At 43.3% G+C, this 17,514-nt stretch overlaps 1 protein-coding gene and 1 long non-coding RNA gene across 3 annotated transcripts in view; both read left to right on the plus strand.

Moving 5' to 3' along the window:
* LOC139559874 (cadherin-18-like) overlaps positions 1–17,514 on the plus strand; it is a 90,324-nt gene that overhangs the window by 3,570 nt on the left and 69,240 nt on the right. The window lies entirely within an intron of this gene.
* LOC139559992 (uncharacterized) overlaps positions 3,485–17,514 on the plus strand; it is a 32,082-nt gene continuing 18,052 nt past the window's right edge. For both annotated transcript variants that reach the window (XR_011671856.1, XR_011671857.1), the window contains exon 1: positions 3,485–3,624. This is a non-coding gene — a long non-coding RNA (uncharacterized lncRNA). The remainder of the gene's footprint in view (positions 3,625–17,514) is intronic.

Below are 17,514 nucleotides of genomic sequence, written 5' to 3' on the forward strand. Positions count from 1 at the left end.
TTTACTAGAATGATGTGGATTAGTACTCATGTTTTTAGACAGGTCTAACAAAACTAACACAGCCACCTATCAAACTCCAAAACAAACTCTAACAAAACCAAACAGACATCAGGTCATTCTGTGAGAACACATTGAGAATAGAGCAACAGGAAGAAAGAAAAAAAACCTCCCTTGCTTCAGCACCACTACACCCACAGCTTCCCAGGCACCCAGTCAGAATAACAACAGATTGATGCTGATGCCGCCTGCCAGTTGTCTGCTCTTTAGCCACTCTATCACTTACTCAGAAAGGCGCCCTGTCACTGAGAATGTCCACAGGAATATTTGATGGACCTATACCGGTGATCCCAGACAGCGATGGAAATGTGGCCACAGAAATAACAAGCTGATGAGATAGAAGACTGTCAAGTCTCTGTAAGGCTCCATTCCTCCATTCCTAATTTATCTGACACCCCAGTGTCAGAGGATGAGGGAATGTAGGGTGACAGGAAATTGGAAATAGTATAACAGTCCCCAAATGTTGAGAGCAGTTTGGTGGATTATTAAGGGTTATAAGTTGGTAGCTAGCTCCTGAGGAGAAACCTAGAGCGAGCACACTTTTATGTGCAAAGAGAAGTACAAAGCACATGAAGTTGAGTGAAGAAGAAAGAGAGGGAAGTTATGATGGGAACTCTATGTGATGTAAGTGGCTCACTCAACTGCTCAGAGTCAGTGGAGAAGAAAGAAACTTTAAAAGAAGTTTCCATCAAATGCCTAATGTCGTTTCCTAGTTTAGCTTGAACCAGAGAGAGAAATTATCTCAGACGACAACCTACCTCATGGGAAGGGTAAATTGGAACAATTTTAACATTACAATGACCTGTCAGATAGATTATGTTCTAAGATACTGTAGTAAATGTTTATCCAGAGATGTGTTAGTATGTTCACACAGGGAGAGGAAAATTAGTTACCCTCCTCTAAACTTTGTAGAGAATCAAATAGAGTTCCAAGATGTAATAATATATTGCCCTGCTCAATTTTGCCATTCAAATAACAGTTATTAGTGCTATACTATGAACTCAATATAGTAGATATGATTTTCTTGTTGCCCCCTATATCAGAGCTCAGCTTGTGCTTTCTTGAACCCCTGCATGCTTGAGCGTCCCAGGATGTTGACCTTGCAGTAGTTCTGGCCCACTAAAGTGACTGCCTCACCTAGATTAATGCCACCCCTTTTGTAATCTCAGTCACACACCACCACTACCACAGCCATGAAAATAAATGACTAGTATCAGTGCCCATTTGTCATCTTTGACTAATGCCCAACTGTGGAATTGCAATGTGACATTTATTCACAATTTCAAAAGATAAGAGAAGGCTACACCATGTGCATGCCCTCCTCTTCTAAATTGCCAGCTGCCTAGCTGCCTGGAAAGAAAGCACATTTCTGGATGGAAAATGAGCACGAGGGAAAGCTTTCATCACTAAACCCATTGTAATGCATTCATTTAAATTACTAAAAGCCCTTGTCAAAGCTTAGACAAATAAGACATGAACCATGGTATGGATACACAGGCATATTGCATATAATAACCAAGGCCAGGAGTTTTTTGTGCTGACTATGAGATCAGGAAAACTATGGGCCATACAGTGCAAATATCACGTAGTATAGTTCCAATGTTCCATTTTGAAGATATTACACACACTCTCTCTTTTTATCATTTCTGTAACTTGTCTCGTCAAATTCAAATTATTTGAAATTGTGATATTTAAGTCAGTTAATGTAATTGATGTCTTCCTCTTAGGCAAAATACTCCCTGACACCATCTAACACTGATGCCGAATTAAGATATTGGATAATAGGACCTTGTCAGGTCCACTCATTTTAAAGGAATTACTGTCTCAAGGGCTTGGCTAAACCAGTTTGCATTAAACATTGATTTATTTGATGAGCGATCATGCTTTGTGATATGCTGATGTAGATGCCATACAGTCACCCCATACATTGAAAATGCTTTTAAAAAGGGCCTCCCAAAAGTATAACCCTCTCATTCAATTATATGTTGCACTTATAGCCTAACGCCTCATCATCGTGGATCAAATATTTTCTAGCATGACTAAAATCTGTGAATTCTTTGAAATAACTCATCCACCTGGTCAATTCATGTCAGTATGACAAAACGTTGAGGTGAGGGGAATTTAAGGACACCTTCCTAATATTGAGTGGCACACATACACAAAAACATTTTAACTCTTTAACCTGTCTCCTCCCCTTAATCTACACTGACTGAAGTGGATTTAACAAGTGACATCAATAAGGGATCGTAGCTTTCAACTGGATTTACCTGGTCAGTCTATGTCAATGAAAGAGCAGGTTTCCTTAATGTTTTGTACACTCAGTGTATGTTTTTCATAGGTGAAGGTAAAAATAAAAATCTCTGTATTTTCTTTGTAAATCGTTGAATGATGGGAGTATCCATGAACAATTATGTTTGTTGAAGAGTATGTGTGTGTGCAAACACACACACATACAGTACACACACATTTATTCTCACGGCATAAAATGCTGTTTTTTGTCAGAGAAAAGCTATTTCTAAAACATTGTATACTATATTGATTCATTTCCTGTGACAAAAGTCACAATAAACATTAAACATTGTGACAACCAACAACGCACTGTGTGACATCCAACCCCGCGATTGGGCTAGTTGTCACAAGTGGACAGATTGTATTTCATGGCTTATAACGCCATGTTGGAATAAGATATGAGGATCAAAATGTTCCCAATTCCAACCCAGGACCTTGGTATTTCTCCTAATATTGAAAATAGTCTTGTAAGTTATACTGGTGCTGAGAAATACACACAAGAGTAAACAGTGTGACAACCAACCCCGGTCTCCCCTACAGTGTTACATAACTCAACCTGGGGCCCACCAACAGGGCCACTCATAATGTTGGCAGAGGTAAATAAATAAATGAGTCTGAAAAGATAAATCACCTCCCTAGCCTTTGAAGATGTGGGTGGATACCGGGCAAAGATGATGGATGGCATGGGAGTCAACTGTGAAGGTTTGATGACTTTGGGGCTCTGGTATGTAAACCTAGTTTTCCTCCCATAAGCCCTTTGTTATATCACATTCTCATCTCTTTGCTTTCTTCCACGATACTATGCGCAACCCTCCCTCCCCTTTATTTTTTTATGTGCCGGCATATTCGCTTTCATCTCAGTTAAAAATGCCCTATGGTCTGGAGGGGCTTCACGATCTTTGCTGCACATCACTCTTCCCTCCCTCCCATTCACTCTCAGTCTTATATTATTCATTAGGATTCCTTTAGGAGCAACACTCACCTTAAAGCATATTCAACCCTCTGCTTTGAGCTTGTTCCACCTTAGTCACTGATGCAGCAGATGTAGAGAGAGAGAGAGAGAGAGAGAGAGAGAGTGTGTGTTTAGTCAGCCAATCAGAAGCCCACTCCAGAGCTGCAGCAGACAAGTAAGGCAGCAACCTGGCGGATTGGGGAGATGACTCCACTGAGGTGGATTGGGAGCAGCAGTTGACAGATGGGGTGGGAAGCAAAATGAAGAGGGAGAGTCTGATCACAGCTCACTGTTCACACACCTTATCATCTGTTTGGAGAGGAAAGGTAAAGGGAAATTGTTCAGCACTTTCAATCCATCTCTGTTGTCATAGTCTTCACATCTGCTACTGTTTGTGCTTCTACTCCTGCTGCCTCTGCTGTTGGATCCTCTGAAGCTGCTTTTGCCTGTGGTGAGCACTGCTGCTGTGAATAAGTGCAAGTTAATTTGTTTTATTCACGCTGCTTTAGAGCCTCTCTATATGGCCAGGGGTGTGCTAAAGCAAGAGCCCTGACGCCACATTTTCAATGGTTTTATTGTTTGAGCTTTAATGAGCAGTGGTGTCCTTTATATTATCACCAAGGTATCTATCACATTACCATTGGACCTCTCCTAGCCACTCATTGCTCCAGCTCTAAGATGGAACTAAACAGGAGAGTGGAACCCTGTGGAAACAATTTCACTGCTCCATGATCAATTCACTGCAGTCTAGCAATTGACTATGTTAGTGCCTCAGAAGGTGTAGCTGGCTAAAGACCTGGAAAAGATGGTGGTTCTGCAAAAAATATCCACTTAACGTGTAGAGGAAGAATTGTAGTTTCTGCAAGTGCTGATTTGTATAGAATACATAAGCGTGTATGTAAGCTGCTATTTTAAAATGCATTTGTCAGCTGCTGCTCATTACTTTATGATTAGAGAGATCCATGCTAAATGTATGTATAATTCCCTCCATTGAAAGGCCAAAGCAATTCTCCTGAGTTCCGTTTAATCTACAGGGGGGAGGTTTAAGACTCACTGGGACAGACCGTCTCTGCTAGCTAGATACCTCTTCACTAATGCTTTATGCAGTGGAGATGTCAATGTGCCAGACCCACGTCAATTCTTCCCTTGAGTCATTCTCTGGACTAATCCTGTAATGAGCATTCATTCTCACCCTCAGCTCCTGAGCCTTACTAAAACAAGGGGTGGTCTTTCTTCCTTTCCTCTCCCTCCAGTCTACACAGAGGGAAGAGGAAACCGGAAGCAAAGTCAAATTAGATTATTTGTGGGGAGCAAAAATCACCTGCTAGGTTTTGTAGATCTCAAACCCTGGGAGATGAGTTTTATGAAAGACATTTCTGGGTTAATAATCCCATTTGACCATCGTGGAGGATCCATGGTGGTCCCATAATGTTTTACTCCCACTATAACCAGTGACAGTATGTGTTGCTAGTAAAGATAGCGAATGCATTGTCTTCCAAAATCTCACAATGTCATTATTGCCAAGCAGGACATAGCATTTAAGAAAGTGTTTCTTGATGTGTTAGCAAATGGCCAATGAACAGAACATGACAGACCTTGGTCTTGAAGACCTACAGTATAAACTTCAAAATATAAAGCTGCAGTTACAGCAGGGGTGGGCAAACCTTTTGGCTCGAGGGCCTCATCAGGATTTTGAATGCCAGAGGGTCGCACAGATTGACCGATTTGTTTGTCAAAATCAATGATGATTGGGATCAGTGATGGATGGCATGAGTCAACTGAAGGTTTAATGACTTTGGGGCTCTAGCATGTAAACCTCTTTCCACCCATAAACCCTTTGTTGTATCACACAAATGTATCTGTTTGCTTCCACAATAGTAGGCGCAACACTTCCTAGCCTTTATGTTTTATGTCACATCACTCTTCCCTCACTCTTATATTATTTATTAGGATTCCTTTAGGAGCGACACTCGACTTGAAGCGAATTCAGCCCTCTGCGTTGAGTTTGTCCCTTATGCAGCTGATAGAGAGAAAAAAATAGATTGTGTGCGAGAGTAAAACATTTAAGGAAAATGCTGAGATGACTATGTGCCAATCAGGTTTTAAATGTCCCAGGCCACCACCCAGACAAGGTTTTTGTTGAAACGAAATGACTGTATATAAAAAGGATTTCAGGGCATTGTCATAGTATTCACGACAGTGTTACGGGATGTCTTAAAGCAGTACGTCAGTTATCTTGAGGCATTAAAACAACTTACCGAGAAAGGTACTCTTGACTGGACATTCACATTATATTACATGGTGTCAGAAGCGGGATGACAGGCTCACATCCTACTAAGAAAGTAGACTCTGGCGAAGTTTGACCCACCGCAAAACTTTAGCTTTGATAAACCGACAGATGGACAGGTTGGAAACAAGGTTATGAGATTCAGAACCGTGTCCAAGTTGGATCAGGAAGATGGTGATGTACAGGTCAGTTCCCTTATATTCCATGGGCAGCGAGGCAAAGAACATTTTCAAATCATTCATCTTTGCATCGGAGGATGAGAAAGAAGACTTTGAAATTGGCATGAGGAAATATGATGACTACTTTTTTCCCCACAAACAGGATGTTATTCAAGAACGTGCCTGTTTTTAATCAACGAGTACAGAGGCATTTATCAGAGCCCTTTACATGCTTTCAGAGTATTGTGACTGGTGCGAATAGAGATGAGCATATATTCGGGACCGGATTGTCGTGGGCATACTGGATAAAGGACCGTCTCACAAACTGCAGATCTCACGTTAGCAACTATTGTACAAGAAGTCTGTCAAAGGAAGTTAGCATGCAACTAAGCAGGCAGGGAGAAGCTGCGTGATGTGCAGGAGATCACAAGGGGGCACAAGAATGCAAAATGGCACATAAAATGGAATGAAAACAGAGATTTAAGGGACACAGAGTGTGCAGAAGGAAAATGCAACCCTGTGTTGGAAAATGCAACATAAAAAGCAGGAAAGATGTCCAGCTTTCAAGTCGACATGCAACAAGTGTCAGAAAACAGGATATTGGGAAAGAATGTGCCACAGAATATTACGACCAAGCATATTTTTTGGCATCCGTTAGCAATGCCGGTAGGAGTGATGACCAACGGACAGTGCAATTTCTCAGTGGTGCAACACCTGAAAAGGAAACATTTACGCTGGAACAAACGCTAGTGTTATGTTTGAAGAGACATTTGATATGCTCATTCCAGCTGTCTACCATTACTCTGTGAAGTCCCAGGGGCCAGTTGAATTGTTTAGGGCAATTTCAAGTGACCACCACATACAAAGAAAAGCACTATTCCTTCCCAGTATGTCGTTCAGGGACCGTGTGTGAACAACTAACTCAGCCGGTCAACAGCAGCCGAGATTTGCCTGGTGAAACGCATCAAATAGGTTTATGACGCATTAGGAGAACATGGCTTGCTCAACACTGAACCAGTGAAAATACAACTGAAAGAGAATAGTCATATGCAATGCACACAGCGCACACAGCGCACAGAATTTCAATACCACATATGCAGAAGGTGAAAGAGGAGTTGTGTAGAATGGAGGAAAATGACATTGTGGAGAAGGTGACAACCAAAAGATAGGTGTGCACCCATGGTGCCTGTCTTAAAGAAATATATATATATTTATTTTTACATTTTTTTACACCTTTATTTAATTAACCAGGTAGGCCAGTTGAGAACAAGTTCTCATTTACAACTGCGACCAGGCCAAGATTTAGCAAAGCAGTGTGACAAAAACAACAGTTACACAAACGAACGTACAGTCAATAACACAAAATAAATATATATGTACAGTGTGTGCAAATGTAGAAGAGTAGGGAGGTAGGCAATAAATAGGCCATAGAGGCGAAAATAATTACAATTTAGCATTAATACTGGAGTGATAGATATGCAGATGATGATGTGCAAGTAGAGACACTGGGGTGCAAAAGAGCAAGAGGGTAAGTAATAATATGGGGATGAGGTAGTCAGGTGTGCTATTTACAGATTGGCTGTGTACAGGTAAAATGATCGTAAGCTGCTCTGACAGCTGATGCTTAAAGTTAGAGAGGTAGATATAAGAATCTAGCTTCAGAGTTTTTTTGCAATTTGGTCCAGTCATTGGCAGCAGAGAACTGGAAGGAAAGGCAGAAAAAGGAAGTGCTGGCTTTGGGGATGACCAGTGCAATATACCTGCTAGAGCGTGTCCTACGGGTAGGTGTTGCTATGGTGACCAGTGAGCTGAGATAAGGCGGGGCTTTACCTAGCAAAGACTTATAGATGACCCGGAGAAAGTGCGTTTGGCGAGGAATATGTAGTGAGGGCCAGCCAACGAGAGCATACAGGTCGCAGTAGTGGGTAATATATGGGGCTTTGGTGATAAAACAGATGGCACTGTGATAGAGTGTTGGGGCCTATTTTGTAAATAACATTGCCGAAGTCAAGGATCAGTAGCATAGTCAGTTTTACGAGGGTATGTTTGGTGGGATGAGTGAAGGAGGCTTTGTTGCAAAATAGGAAGCCGATTCTAGATTTAATTTTGGACTGGAGATGCTTAATGTGAGTCTGGAAAGAGTTTACAGTCTAACCAGACACCTACCTAAGCCAAATACATTTAAACTCAGTTTCACCATTTCACATTTAATCCAAGTAAAAATTCCCTGTTTTAGGTCAGTTAGGATCACCACTTTATTTTAAGAACGTGAAATGTCAGAATAATATTAGAGAGAATGATTAATTTCAGCTTTTATTTCTTTCATCACATTCCCAGTGGGTCAGAAGTTTATATACACTAAATTAGTATTTGGAACGCATTGCCTTTAAGTTGTTTAACTTGGGTCAAACGTTTAGGGTAGCCTTCCACAAGCTTCCCCCAATAAATAAGTTGGGTGAATGTTGGCCAATTCCTCCTGATAGAGCTGGTGTAACTGAGTCAGGTTTGTAGGCCTCATTGCTCGCACATGCTTTTTCAGTTCTGCCCACAAATGTTCTATGGGATTGAGGTCAGGGCTTTGTGATGGCCACTCCAATACCTTGACTTCTTAGGGCTGCAAGCCCGAGGTCGGTACACCTATGACAACATCCAGCTCAAGTGCAGGGCGCGAAATTCAAAATATATATTTTTAAAATATTTAACTTTCACACATTAACAAGTCCAATACAGCATTTGAAAGATAAACATCTTGTGAATCCAGCCAACATGTCCGATTTTTAAAATGTTTTACAGCGAAAACACCACGTATATTTATGTTAGCTCACCACCAAATACAAAAGAGGACAGACATTTTTCACAGCACAGGTAGCATGCAGGTAGCATGCACAAAGCCAACCTAACTAACCTAGAACCAACCAAACTAACCTAGAAACAACTTCCTCAGATGACAGTCCTATAACATGTTACACAATAAATCTATGTTTTGTTCGAAAAATGTGCATATTTGAGCTATAAATCAGTTTTACATTACTGCTACCATCATAGCTACAGTCAGAAATAGCACGGGAGTAGCCAGAGTAAATACAGACACCAACGTCAACTACCTAATTACTCATCATAAAACATTTCAGAAAAATATATGGTGTATAGCAAATGAAAGACAAAGATCTTGTGAATACAGCCAATATTTCCGATTTTTTAAGTGTTTTACAGCGAAAACACAATATAGCGTTATATTAGCTTACTGCAATAGCTAACACACAACAGCATTGATTCCAAGTAATCGGTAGCGATAGCACAGTTCGACAGATATATGAAATAGCATCCCAAATTGGGTCCTACCTTTGTTGATCTTCCATCAGAATGTTGTACATGGGGTCCTTTGTCCAGAACCGTCTTTATTTGGATCCAGAACGAACTCTTTCCCTCTTGAATTAGCAAGCACACTGGCCATGCGGCGCTAACCTCTCCTTCTTGAACAAATTCATACAACGCATCACGCCTAAAGTCCCGAATAAATTTCAATAATATAATAAAACTATATTGAAAAAACATACTTTAGGATGATATTGTGACATGTATCAAATAAAATCTAAGCTGGAGATCATATTCACCCATAACGACGGCTTTCCAGAAGGCGATTCCAGGTCCAACTTCGCGCCTTCGAAGAAAAAAAATTATGGCGGACCTCTCATTCCAAGAGGATGTATTCAATCTCAGAACAAGATAATCAACTCATTTCTGCTCTCACTTCCGCTTGACACCCAGGGGAAGGTGTATGACGTGTTTCTATAGTCCCAAGTGACATGCCCTTTTATAGACAAGCTCTTGAACAAAGACCTCGCTTTTGGAAATCTCACTTCCGGATAGGAAATGGGCTGCAGAAAGAGTTCTGTTTCACTTAGAGAAATAATTCAAACGGTTTTAGAAACTAAAGAGTGTTTTCTATCCAATAGTAATAATAATATGCATATTGTACGAGCAAGAATTGAGTACGAGGCCGTTTGAAATGGGCACCTCTTTCCAGGTTACTCAATACTGCCCCTTCAGCCATAACAGGTTAAGCCATTTTGCCACATCTTTGAAAGTTTGCTTGGGGTCATTGTTCATTTGGAAGACCCATTTGCGACCAAGCTTTAACTTCCTGACTGATGTCTTGAGATGTTGCTTCAATACATCCACATCATTTTCCTCCCTCATGATGCCATCTATTTTGTGAAGTGCACCAGTCCCTCCTGCAGCAAAGCACCCCAACAACATGATGCTGCCACCCCCGTGCTTCACGGTTGGGATGATGTTCTTCGGCTTGCAAGCATCCCCATTTTTCCACCAAAGATAACGGTGGTCATTATGGCCAAACAGTTCTATTTTTGTTTCTCCAAAAAGTATGATCTTTGTCCCCATGTGCAGTTGCAAACCATAGTCTGGCTTTATGGCGGTATTGGAGCAGTGGCTTCTTCGTTGCTGAGCGGCCTTTCAGGTTATGTCGATATAGGACTCGTTTTACTCTGGATATAGATACTTTTGTACCGGATTCCTCCAGTTTCTTCACAAGGTCCTTTGCTGTTGTTCTGGGATTGATTTGCACTTTTCGCACCAAAGTACGTTCATCTCTAGTAGACAGAACGCATCTCTTTCCTGAGCGGTATGACGGCTGCGTGGTCCCATGGTGTTTATACTTGCGTACTATCGTTTGTACAGATGAACGTGGTACCTTCAGGCATTTGGAAATTGCTCTCAAGGATGAACCAGACCAGAGGTCTACAATTTATTTTCTGAGGTCTTGGCTGATTTCTTTTGATTTTCCCATGATGTCAGGCAAAGAGGCACTGAGTTTGAAGGTAGACCTTGAAATACATCCACAGGTACACCTCCAATTGACTCAAATGATGACAATTAGCCTATCAGAAGCTTCTCAAGCCATGACATTATTTTCTGGAATTTTCCAAGCTGTTTAAAGGCACAGTCAACTTAGTGTATGTAAACTTCTGACCCACTAGAATTGTGGTACAGTGAATTATGAGTGAAATAATATGTCTGTAAACAATTGTTGGAAAAATTACTTGTGTCATGCATGAAGTACATGTCCTATCCAACTTTCCAAAACTATAGCTTGTTAACAAGAAATTTGTGGTGTGGTTGAAAAATGAGTTTTAATGACTTCAACCTAAGTGTATGTAAACTTCCAACTTCAACTGTAGGTATTTGTAGTTGTCCACATATTCTAGGTCAGAACTGTCCAGGGTAGTGATGCTAGTTGGGCAGGAGGGTGCGGACAGCAATCGGTTGAAGAGCATGCTCGGAAGGAGTGTTGTATGGCGTTGAAGCTCGTTTGGAGGTTTGTTAGCACAGTGTCCAAAGAAGGGCCAGATGTATACAGAATGGTGTCGTCTGCGTGGATCAGAGAATCACCAGCAGCAAGAGCGACATCATTGATACATACAAAGAAAAGAGTCGGCCCGGGAATTGAACCCTGTGCCACCCTCATAGAGACTGCCAGAGGTCCGGACAACAGGCCCTCCGATTTGACACACTGAACTCTGTCTGAGAAGTAGTTGGTGAACCAGGCAAGGCAGTCATTTGAGAAACCAAGGCTGTTGAGTCTGCCAATAAGAATGCGATGATTGACAGAGTCGAAGGCCTTGGCCAGGTCGATGAAGACGGCTGCACAGTATTGTCTTTTATCGATTGCTGTTATATCATTTAGGACCTTGAGCATGGCTGAGGTGCACCCATGACCAGCTCGGAAACCAAATTACATAGTGGAGAAGGTACGTTGGGATTCAAAATGGTCGGTGATCTGTTTATTATCTTGGCTTTTGAAGATTTTAGAAAGCCAGGGCAGGATGGATATACTTCTTTAACAGTTTGGGTCTGAGGTGTCTCCCCCTTTGAAGAGGGGGCTGATCGCGGCAGCTTTCCAATCTTTGGGATCTCAGCCGATACGAAAGAGGAGGTTGAATAGGCTACTACTAGCAGTTGCAACAATTTAGGCAGATCATTTTAGAAAGAGGGTCCAGATTGTCTAACCTAGCTGATTTGTCAGGATCCAGATTTTTCAGTTCATTCAGAACATCAGCTGTCTGGATTTGGGTGAAAGAGGCAGGGGGGGGGGGGGGGGGGGGTTGGGCAAGTTGCTGCAGGGGGTGCTGAGATTTTGGCCGGGGTAGGGGTTGCCAGGTGGAAAGCATGGCCAGCCGTGGAAAAATGCTTATTGAAATGATCGATTATCGTAGATTTATGGGTGGTGACAGTGTTTCCTTTCCCCAGTGCAGTGGGCAGCTGAGAGGAGGTGCTCTTATTCTCCATGGACTTTACAGTGCCCCAAAATATTTTGGAATCAGTGCTACAGGAAGCACATTTCTGTTTGAATAAGCTAGCCTTAGCTTTCCTAACTGACTGGGTATATTGGTTCTGGACATCCTGAAAAGTTGCATATCGCGGGGGCTATTCGATGCTAATGCAGAACGCTACCGGATGTTTTTGTGTTGGTTAAGGGCAGTCAGGTCTGGAGTGAACCAAAGGCTACATCTGTTCATGGTTCTACATTTTTTGAATGGAGCATGCTTATTTAAGATTGAGAGGAAAGCATCTTTGAAGAGCAACCAGGCATCCTCTACTGACGGGATGAGGTCAATATTCTTCCAGGATATCCGACGGGCCAGGTCGATTAGAAAGGCCTGCTCGCTGAAGTGTTTTAGGAAGAGTTTGACAGTGATGAGGGGTGGTCGTTTGACCACGGACCCATTACGCATGCAAGCAATGAGGCAGTGATCGCTGAGATCCTGGTTGAAGACAGCAGAGCTGTATTTAGAGGGCAAGTTGGTCAGGATGATATCTAAGAGGGTGCCCATGGTTACGGATTAGGCTTGTACCTGGTAGGTTTCTTGATAATTTGTGTGAGATTGAGGGCATCTAGCTTAGATTGTAGGACGGCCGGGGTGTTAAGCATGTCCCAGTTTATGTCACCTAACAGCACGAACTCTGAAGATAGATTGGGGACGATCAATTCACATATGGTGTCCAGGGCACAGCTGGGGGATGAAGGGGGTCTATAACTAGCAGCAACGGTGAGAAACTTGTTTCTGGAAAGGTGTACTTTTAGAAGTCGAAGCTCGAATTGTTTGGGCACAGACCTGGATAGTATGACAGAACTCTGCAGGCTAACTCCGCCCCCTTTGGCAGTTCTATCTTGTTGGAAAATGTTATAGTTAGGGATGGAAATTTCAGGAATTTTGGTGGCCTTCCTAAGCCAGGATTCAGACACTGCTAGGACATCCGGGTTGGCGGAGTGTGCTAAAGCAGTGTATAAATCAAACTTAGGGAGGAGGCTTCTGATGTTAACATGCATGAAACCAAAGCTTTCACGGTTACAGAAGTCAACAAATGAGAGCACCTGGGGAATGGGAGTGATGCTGGGGGCTGCAGGGCCTGGGTTAACCTCTACATCAGAGGAACAGAGGAGTAGGATAAGAGTACGGCTAAAGCCTAAAAGAACTGGTTGTCTAGAACAGAGAGTAAAAGGAGCAGGTTTCCGGGTCGCGGAAGAATAGATTCAAGGCAAATGTACAGACAAGGGTATGGTAGGAAGTGAGTACAGTGGAGGTAAGCCTAGGCATTGAGTGATGATGAGAGGTTTTGTCTCTAGAGGCCCCATTTAAGCCAGGTGCGGTCACTGCATGTGTGGGGGGTGGAACATAAGGGCTAGCTAAGGAATATTGAGCAGGGCTGGAGGGCCTCAGGGTGACGTCGCAACAGGAGAGCCTGATGAAACACCCTCGAACATTTACGTTGGCAGACCAGTCGTGATGGATCGGCGGGGCTCTGTGTTGGCAGCAAAGGGTCCAGGCCAATTGACAGAAGAGGTATTGAAGCCCAGGAATTATCTGATGGATTTTGTTGGCTAGCCGGGAGATGGGCCTTGCTCGAGGCTAGCTGGTGCTTGCTTCGGGACAGAAACCCCCTCGAAAGGTTATGTAGGTAGACCAGTCGTGATGGATCGGCGGGGCTCCGTGTCGGCAGCAAAGGATCCAGGCCAATTGGCAAAAGAGGTAATTGAAGCCCAGGAATTGCTTGATGGATCTCGCCGAGAGATGGGCCTAGTTCGAGGCTAGCTCCAGGCTAGCTTGTGCTTACTTTGGGACAGAGACGTTAGCCAGGAGTAGCCACTCGGATAGCAGCTAACTAGCGGTGATGATCCATAGTAAAAGTTCAGAGCTTGCAGTAGGAATCCGGAGATGTGGTAGAGAAAAGCAGTCCGATATGCTCTGGGTTGATATCACGCTGTGCAGGCTGACAGGAGTTGACCGGGCTGAGGCTGGCAGATGTCCGAGTTAATGGTGATGACCGCTCGCAGTGGCTAACTGACTACTAGCTAGTTAGCTGGCTAGCTACTGAAAGGAGTTCCGGTTCTAAAGTGTAAACAATAGCAGATCCATACCACATTGGGTGAGGCAGGTTTCAGGAGAGTATGTTCAGTCCATAGATGGAAAATGAGATTTAAAAATATGTACGAAGAAAAAACGGTATATACAAGGGATGGGACAAGACAATCAAAACAGACATCCCACTGCTACGCCATCGTTGAAGTTGGATGGGAAAGTGTGTATGTGTGGGTTTGAAAAAGATTAATGAAGCGATGAAAGAGAACGTATTCTCAACATTGGATGCAGCAAGTGGATTTTGACATATACCCTACCCTGTGACAGAAAGTTGACAACCTTTATTACACCCTTTGGCAGGTACTATTTCCGCTGTCTTCCGTTTGGGATCTCGAGCTCTCCAGAACTCTTCCAAAGGAAAATGGAGACATTGCAAGGCCTTGAGGGAGTTGCCGTTTTTATGGATGACATTTTAGTATATGCGAATACCACGGAGGAGCACAACGAGTGACTAAAAAGAGTCATGCAGAAGATCGAGTTAACCAAACTAAAGTTGAACAGAGAAGTGTGTCCTCAGGCAAACACAGCTACACTTCCTGGGACACACCTGGGGCGGCAGGTAGCCTAGTGGTTAAAGCATTGAACTAGTAACCGAAAGGTTGCTAGATCGAATCCCCGAGCTGACAAGGTAAAAATCTGTCGTTCTGCCCCTGAACAAGGCAGTTAACCCACTGTCCTTTGGCCGTCATTGAAAATAAGAATTTGTTCTTAAATTGACTTTCCTAGTTAAATAAAGGTTAAAAAAAGGCAGCTTTCCCCAAGACCCACCAGAGAATGTGCAAGAGCTGAAGAGAGTTTTTGGGATGGTTAACTAGGGAAGTATATCCCCATCCTTTCCACAGTGGGTCAACCACTGCATGAGCTCCTGAGGTCAAAGACAGCTTCGACATGGGATCACACACAGCAGGCAGCCATCCAGCGCCTCAAAGAACTGATGTTCTGACGTTCTATGACAGCAACAGAGCCACCGAAGTCTCAGCAGATGCAAGCAGCTTTGGGCTTGGTGTTGTACTACTTCAGCTCCATTGAGAGGAGTGGAAGCCAGTGCGTACTGCCACAAGCAGCTCACGGAGGCAGAAACCAGATACACGCAGATTGAAAAAGAGTGCCTGGCGAGTGCTTGAGCCTGTGTGAAGTTCGAGAAACATCTGTACGGCCTGGATGACTTCAAGCTTGTGACAGACCACAAGCCCTTGGTCCCACTAATGAACAGCAAGACTTGGATAATGGAACTTTACGGTGCCAGAGACTACTCATGCAGCTTATGAGGTTCCAACACCCAGCGGAGTACGCGTCAGGCAACATTTTGGTTTTGGCGGACACTGTAATGAATTCCGTTGACACTCACAGAAAATAAAAACAGACACACATACGGATGTGGAGTGTTACATCGCATCCATAATCAACATACCTGCTACACAGACACACACATGGAGAGCATCAGAGCTGCCACCGCAGCAGATGATAGAGATCAAGTACATCAGGTCAGGCTGTCCTGAACATGTGAGTAAAACCCCTGACAGTTCACTTTTCACTGGGAAAAACTGACTATCAGAGTACAATGGTATGGTCACAAGGGGGAACCACATACTAGTACCACAGACAGCAAACATTCTTGATAGAATACACATTGGACATCAAGGTTGTGACTAAATGCAAAGAGAGGGCCAATGCCTCAGTAAGGGTCCAGGGATCTCAGGGATAAAGAAAAAGGTCCTGTCGTGTCAGTCTTGTTGTGAGCTTAGAAAGGCACAGCAAAAGGAGCCACTAATCTCAACGTCACTCTGTGACAGGCAATGGAAAATAATTGCTCTGGATCTATGTGAGCATAACAAACAAAACTATCCGATAATCTCCGACTACTACTCAAGGTTCATCGAGATATTACACACGCCTACAACCACAGCACACAGGTCGCCCTGAAGCTGAAAGGAACCTTTGAAAGGTATGGCATTGCAGATGAGGAGTTTGTGATAATGGGCCCCAATTCTCTAGTTCCGAGTTCCAAAAAATGGCAAAGCAGCTTGACTTTAAGCACATTACTTTTAGCCCACACAACCCTCAGGGTAACGGTCATGCAGAAATGGCAGTGCAGACCGCAAATAGGATTCTCTTGCAGAAAGATCCACTGGTTCCTCATGTGCTACAGGTCAACCCCATGCACAACAACGGGAGCGAGCCCTGCATAACTTCTCATCGGAGAAAAATCAGAATGACACTTCCAACCTTGGAGAGAAACCTGCCACCTAAGTGGTCCAACAAAATACACATCAGGCTAAAGGGTGCAGCAGAAAGAGGAAACAAGCCTTCTACTACAACCAGCGTCACAGGGCGAGACCATTACAGTTGCTACTGCCGGGAGAAACCATGCTTACTAAGCTCGATCATCAAAAAGAGTGGACTACACCTGCAATGGTAACAGGTGAAAGCACCACACCCAGGTCTTACGTCATCGAGATGCAGGAAGGAGGAACACTACGTAACCGTCACCACCTCCAGGCAGTGCCTACCCCAACTAAAGGCATTACACCTGCCTCTCCTGAAAGAAGATAAAATGATGTACTGTCAGACAATGGTCAACAAGAGACCTTGAGTGACAGCACAGACTAGTGGTCAAGAACTGTTACTTAACAGGTCTGGTAGGGTTAACAAACCAGTTGTCAGACTGTACCTGTAAAGAACAACTATAGAAACCAAGAGACATTGAAAAGAGAGGTCAATAAAACTGTCGGGGGGTGGGGGGGGGGGAGTGGTGATGAAAAGAAAACGTACAGGTGAAATGTTGCATTGCTTTAGTGTTCTTTCAAAACCTTTACTGTAACATTGTTTCTGTTTATCGCTATTCTGAAGTATGTTTTTTTCATTATGGTTACACTAACTTGTAGAAGGTGTAAAAAGTAAAAAGTGTGCTAACGTTAAAGAGGGAATTGTCAGTATTGCACAACAGTGTTTTGGATTTCGTAGAGCAGCTTTGTTGAGGCATTCTGGTGAGGCGTGCATTAAAATAACTTATCTAGAAAAGTACTGACTCGACATTCACATTATATTACAGGCAACACAACACAGAACCAGGCCAACAGATAATACAATCAAAACAGTCCATTTGTCCTGGTAGGCGGCATTGTAGTCGTGGCTCGGTACAGGTCCGTTTGGGCATTGTCACTGCTGCCCGACTGCCACACCAATGCTGAATTCGGCAGCCCGCCACTTCAATGGATACTGAACACACAGATGAGTGGAAGAGAGCAAGGGTAAGGAGTAGGCCATTCTCGCCTTATCATTCAGTCTCACTCATACGAGTAATCATTCGTCCCCATCTGGAAGTGACGT

The sequence above is a fragment of the Salvelinus alpinus genome, chromosome 30 (assembly GCF_045679555.1).
Source record: "Salvelinus alpinus chromosome 30, SLU_Salpinus.1, whole genome shotgun sequence".
Taxonomy (NCBI): domain Eukaryota; kingdom Metazoa; phylum Chordata; class Actinopteri; order Salmoniformes; family Salmonidae; genus Salvelinus; species Salvelinus alpinus.